Here is a 6,848-nt window from a genome sequence, read left to right as displayed (position 1 = left end):
ATTAAAAAGTTCATCCTCTCTATCAGTTCACTGCTTCATCACTCTTTCCACAAATCAGGGGACTATATATGTGTGGTTCTTTTTTGGATTCTAGCTTCGATTCCTTGGTCAGCTTCTCTAACCTTGTGCCAATATCGTACAACCTTATTATTGTAGCTTTATAACAAGTGTCGACACCTGGAAGTGAAAGCTTCCAGCCTTGCCCTTCTCTAAAGACTCCCACAGCTAGTCTCCGTTCTTTGCATTTTTACGTGTATTTTAGAAATAGTTTCATCAATTTTCATAAAGAATGTGCTTGGAGTTTGATTATGATTGTGATGCATCTATAGATAAGTTCATGGAAAATTAACACCCAGCGTTCTGGAGTCTTTCATTCCGTGAATGTTAGGTATCTCTCCATTTACTTGGGTCTTCTGAATTTTGCACACTGGGAAAGGTATTCCTCTTCTTGATATTTCTTTGTTATATTTTGTTGTTTTATCAGCGTAGAGGTCTTATGCATGTTTCACTGGATTTATTCCAAGGTGTTTGATTTGCTACAGTAAATAAGCATTATTCTTAGAATATTGTTTTCTATTTGTCACTTTTATATAGACTTATAATTAATTTTGGTTTATTGACCCTTTGTCTCGTGATCTTGTAAATTCACTAAAGTATAATATCCTTTGTCTTGTGATTTTGTAAATTCTCTGAAGTATAATAATATTTGCTGATGGATTTTTGTAAACCTGAGATTTTGTTTGAAACCATGAATAGGTATTATGTGTCCTTTAAGATATTCGCTTCTGCTTGGAGTCAGTTGTAGGGCCTGGTACTGTAGCCCTCCCCCAGCGGGCAGCTTTACCCCACACTCCACAAAGAGAAACTGGATGAACAGGGACCTGAAGCGGGGGAATCAGTAAACAGGGGCAGGGACGGCAGATGTAAAGAGACGTTGACGCTCTGTAGTATAGATATTTCTTACAGTTACAAACGTGTTGAAATAAGAGAAAAACAGAATTGCTACCTCCTTTCAGCAAACACAAAACCCCCACCTCACTCCTTTGTTTACTATTTGTATTATAGAAACTACGAGCTATTTCCTAGACATAAAATTTAATATAGATTGTTATTTTTTTTCCAAATCACACACCCGGCATTGCCCCCTCCCCAGTCCGTCGCCTCCCTCTCTGGAGGGCGCTCTTCCCCACCACTCTCTCCTGACTGGGAGGCCTCGGCGTGGCATCTCCTGGTAGCCCCACTGCGTGCTGGAGGGCAGGTAAACTGGTTGTGTAGTGTGTCCCTAATGTGGTCTGGCTGTCCCTGTGCAGTGACAGTGGGGAGAATCAAGTGAAGATTCTAAGTGGAAATGGGATTTTACCATTGAAAGGTGTAGAACTGGTTATTTCTGATCCAAGGTGCAAGTGGACACACACCCGTGGGTTTCCAAATGCCTTGATGCTAATACGAATTCAAACAGTTTGATAACTCTACTATTTCTTCATCCTTTCAACACTGGGCTTGGCTTCAGTGAGCCCTGGTGCCCTCTTGTGGACATGAGGGAATGTGCAGAGTTCCAGGACTGCTTTGTGTGTGGGTCCCTTAGCCTAAAGCCTCCCAACAAGCAAGAAGGCCTCATGACACTGAGCTGGGCATAGTTTTGTCACTTACAAGCCCTGTGAACTTAAAATTCTTCTCTGCTAAATAGCAGTCATAACAGTACCCACCTTAATGAGGCTCTTAAAGATCTGAGGTTTAAGGAAATTCCCTCCCTTCCATTCCTAGTTTCTTAAGATTTTGTTTGAAACGATGAATTGTTAGTGAATTTTATCAGATGCTTTCTCTGCATCTTTTAAGAGGTGTGCTCCTGTTTTGACTCAGGTTGGAGGGACAACAATAAAACGCCTGACACAGTGGCACACACCAGTAATCTCAGAACTCTGGGAGACCAAGGCAAAAAGATTGCTTGAGACCAGGAGTTCAGGACAGCTGAGGCAACACAGTGAGGGCCTGGTCTCTTCTTGCTAAGTGGCACCTTGTTGCTGTTTCCTCACATGGTGGACAGTGAAAGGAAAAGGAGGGTGAGGACACTCCCTTCAACCCCTTTACAAGAGTCCTAACCCGTTCATGAGGATGGCGTGCTCAGTCCCAGAAGGCTCCACCTCTCAATGTTATCACAGTTGCTGTTAGGTTCCAGCATAAGAATTCGGGGGACACACACATTCAAACCATAGCAGTGGGTTTTGCACTTCTTTTGTTAAATTTGTTTCTAAATACATTCTTTGTGGTCCTGTTGTCAATGGAATTTTTTTAAATTTCATTTTCCAATGAAATTTAATTCAACAATTTCCAGATTGTTCATGGCAAATGTATACAGATTTTTCCTCCCAGAATACCAGCTCTTTTTACTAACAGAAGGATTGTGGGCTCGTTTTTGTAGTATGGTTGACCTCCTGGGCTCTGGGGCAGGGAGTGGTGCAGCTGCACGGGCCCCAAGGCCCTGCTGAAGTGACTGTGCACCTCTCAGTTCTCGTGAGGACCAGTGGGCGGGGCAGGACCACAGCCCATGGAAGCCACACTCAGGGTGTTGGCCCCTAATTGCCATCCCCACAACCCTGGACATTCTGTGTTCCTGGCTGGGGATCTTCATTTTCTAGACTGTTCAGCCAGTCGGTGCCACTCACCAACACCCTTTTCAGCATGTCTCAGTTAGTTCTTGGGGCATAAGTGTATACAGCTGGGCCAGCAGCTTTCTATAGATGTCCTGGCTCTTAGGCTCCTGAGACTGAACTTTGGGTCTTTGGGATGGATTTTGACTCCCACACTGGCATTTCCTGCTCAGCCAGATCCAGAAAGAAGGGGCCGGTTACTTGGTAAATTCTACGTGTGAACGAACGCCTTTCCTTTGGTGTCACAGTCTGCGTTTCCTGGGGACGGCTGCCTGTTTTATTTCTCTGGCCTGCTTCACTAATTTAATATTTACCTGCCTGATTCCTGAGATCATGTTATTTCTTGAGTCCTGATTTAAAGCATGCCAAAGGTTATTTTTATGTAACAGGTTACTAAGGAGAATTAACAGGTACTTCTCAGCCTCTTTAAATACCGGGTTTGGAATTTTTGAGCATTTGCATTGTAAGTTTTTCTGTCTGGAATTTAACATATTTAAAAGTGAGCTCGGAGCCCTTATCTGATCATTTTGGTTGTCTTAGGCCTGGAATTCTCAAATAGAGGGTGATAAGATACATGTTGCTCTCATCATTGCCAAAATTCAGTTTATTCTTAGCAAAGTTGAGATCTAAATGCTTCCAATATTGATGAGGAAGCATTAAAACAGGTACTTTGAGTGCCATTGATGGGACCGTGACAGGGGGCAACAATAACAGAAGCCTCGATAATGGTCGTAATCTTTTTTTTTTTTAATTAAATCATAGCTGTGTACATTAATGCAATTATGGGGTATAATGTGCTGGTTTGATATACATTTTGAAATACTTTCATGAAACTGGTTAACATAGCCTTCAGAGCATTTTCTTGGTAATTGTGTTAAGACATTTATATTCTTCACTTAGCAGATTTAACATGTACCCTTGTAAAATGCACCGTAGGTGTGGTCCCACCAATTACCCTTCCTCCCCCTCTTTCCCCTTCATCTTGGGCTGTAGTTGGGTTATTACTTTCATATGGAAGTGTGGGTGTTTATAAATTGGTTTCATAGTAGGGCTGAGTACATTGGATACCTTTTCTTCTTAAACCTTATGCCTTCCCTTCTATAAACCCATCTTAAAAATACTGAGATTCAGATAAAGCTTTCGACATAAGACCTTGTCAGTATTACTTTATAGTATAAAAATATTGAAACATGGCTCAGCACCTGTAGCCCAGTGGTTATGGCGCCAGCCACATGCACCGGGGCTGGTGGGTTCAAACCCGGCCCAGGCCTGGTAAACATCAGTGACAACAACAACAAAAAACAGCCAGGCATTGTAGCCGGCACCTGTAGTCCCAGCTACTTGGGAGGCTGAGGCAAGAGAATCACTTAAACCCAAGAGTTTGAGATTGCTGTGAGCTGTGATGTCGTGGCTCTCTACTGAGGGTGACATAGTGAGACTCTGTCTCAAAAACATACATGTATTTCTGCATAGGAAAAGGGTGAAAGGCAATCGGCCAAGCTGTAATGTGTGCCTCTGAAGCATGGGATGAAGTCTGTGTGATGGGAAAGAAAGAGGCACGAGCTCAGCTTGTGCTGTGGGGACCTGAGTTCGAATTCTCCCTCTGCCTTTGGGTAAATGACTAACTTCTCTAAGCCCCAGGTTCCTTAAATGCAAGATGGGAGCAGTAATAGTGAGGGTCTTATGGGATGACCGAAAGGATCGGGTGAGACACATTTCAGTGCTGTGACAGTGCCTGTCTGCAGAGGGCTCCGCAGTGTCAGCTCCATTGTCACCGGTCCCCAGGGCTGTCACCCATGACTGCGCAGTCCCTGGGAAATGCTCTCACCAAATGAGGCATGTATGGAGTGGGACATACTGTTTGTCCGCCGTGTACATCAATGGCCTTTGACGTTGAGGACACGACCCTTCTGCGTGTGATATGAGTGTGACTGTCCAGAGAAGTGGTGTGGAGCGGGGGGGGGGGGGGGGGGGGGGGGGGGGGGGGGGGGGGGGGGGGGGGGGGGGGGGGGAGGGGGGGGGGGGGGGGGGGGACAAGGAGACTTCAGGTCCAGTCTGGGTCTCCATTTCCTTGTCTGTGAAGTGGAGGGAGTTGGACCAGGGGATTCTAGATCCTGGTTCTAAAATCCTAGCTTCTCACTGCCGTGGCAGCTGAAATTGAAACTTTCTTCTTCTAAGCACGAGGTGGCAGCAGGAGATGAAGTTTTTGGAGGCTGTTTGCTAACAGCTGTAGGATAAGCGGCATTCCTGGAGAGACACCATGGTAACGCATAGAGCATTCACAGGGCTTAAGATCACTCCCTGCCCTTACTGGTTTCTATGAGGCCAAGTTTTAATGTCCCTAAAATTATGCTTATCTCACGATGACTAGGATTTTCTACACTTTTTTTTTAATTTTTTTTTGTAGACAGAGCCCCAAGCTGTACCCCTGGGTAGAGTGCTGTGGCATCACAGCTCACAGCAACCTCCAACTCCTGGGCTCAAGCGAGTCTCCTGCCTCCGCCTCCCAAGTAGCTGGGACCACAGGTGCCCGCCACAACGCCAGGCTATTTTTTGGTTGCAGCCATCATTGTTGTTTGGTGGGTCCGGGCTGGATTCGAACCCGCCACCTTAGGTGTATGTGGCTGGTGCCTTAGCCACTTGAGCCACAGGTGCCGAGCCAATTTTTCTACACTTTTAATATATCCACTGAAAGTTCGGAGTCACCTCATGACACCCCCACCCCCACACTTTTATCACTGCTACAGCTTCTTGGAGAAATACCTGCCAGGCTCCTACCTGTGCTAAGCTGGAGCTGTGGGTGGTGGTGTGGCAACCACATGCATTACAAGGTCTTTTGGTCTCTAGGGGGATTAGAGGCGTGGGGGGCTTGGTGCTGCTCACCTGGGGAAAAGCTTTCAAATAAACCCCCCATGTGTTACCAGTCTCTTCAAATGAGCTCCAGTTACAAACAGTGGTAGATCTTGAAGATCTATTAGTTGGGACACTGTGTCCTCGGTTGGGGCTGGTGACTTCTGGCCAGGTAGATTGGAAAGGGGTGAGGAGAAGGTGAGAGACAGACCATGAAGTCAGAAGGGAACCTGGCGCAGACCCAGAGTCAGGGGCTGTACACAGAGTCTGAAGATCCCTAGGGGAGAGACCAGGGGTCTCGTCAAGGTGCGGCTCAGGTGATCCTGGGGAGAATTTCAGGGCCTGGGGCCTAAATAGAAAGATCCCTTTTCTCCAGGGACTTTGGGGACTTCCAGACAGATGTCAACCTCAGTGGCACAGTGGAAGTAGAAAGGAAGAGCTAAAAGGACAGGGTCGAGGTTCACATGGAAGGATCGGCTTGTAGATGGGAAAGAAACAGATGCAAACCCTGGGGCGAGGCTGCTGGGGGGGGGGTGCTGCACGGAGGCCTCCTGACTCCAGCACCCCGGACCTGCCCTGCAGTCCCCACGCAGTCTCCACGTGGCAGGAAGCTCCATCCCTGAGACTGGAGAGCAGAGGGGATCTCCGGAGGAGGGATCTGAGGGCAGCCCTGAATGGAGTCTTGATTTTCAGGGAAGACCTTCTTCCTTCTCTCCTCTTCTGAGTGGTAGCAGCAGGAAGGACTCAAGGAGAGCAGCAGCAGGACACTGGGGGCCTGGCGTGTGGACCTCTCTCACTGCAACGCGGACCTCTTCACTCTCCTGGGGTTCCATGGGAAATTTAGAGGCAGTGTCCTCCGTAAGGTGTTTGGGGATTGAGGACAAAGAGGAAAATGCTTACTTGAATGTGGTGGCCTTTTTGATGGTCACTGCCTAAATTACCTCCGAAATGAGTGGGGGTGGGGAGGGGCAAGAAGCCCTAACCTGGTCCTGGGGCCTGCGCTGGTCGTGGAATCTCACACTTGTCACAGGACCTGGCTGGGCACTCCTTTGGCGCAGAGTTAGTGGGGAATTTGGGAAAGGCCTTTTTGCACACCAGGGTTATTACTAACTGGGGAGCACTTTATCAAGGAGCTGGGGGGAAAAGGGTCAGTTACTATTTTGCTGAAATATAGGGAAGAAAGAAGGTGGACTGTGTTATAACTGGTTTCCTTGGCAGAGTCATAAAAGCACGCAAACCCTGGAGCATGCCTACCAAACCCTGGAGCAGCCTACCAAACCCTAGAGCAGCCTACCAAACCCTACAGCAGCCTACCAAAGCCTGGAGCAGCCTACCAAACCCTAGAGCAGC

The sequence above is a fragment of the Otolemur garnettii genome, unplaced genomic scaffold (genome assembly GCF_000181295.1).
Source record: "Otolemur garnettii isolate 467f Iridium unplaced genomic scaffold, OtoGar3 scaffold00039, whole genome shotgun sequence".
Classification (NCBI taxonomy): domain Eukaryota; kingdom Metazoa; phylum Chordata; class Mammalia; order Primates; family Galagidae; genus Otolemur; species Otolemur garnettii.
Note: the sequence above shows the minus strand (reverse complement) of the source record.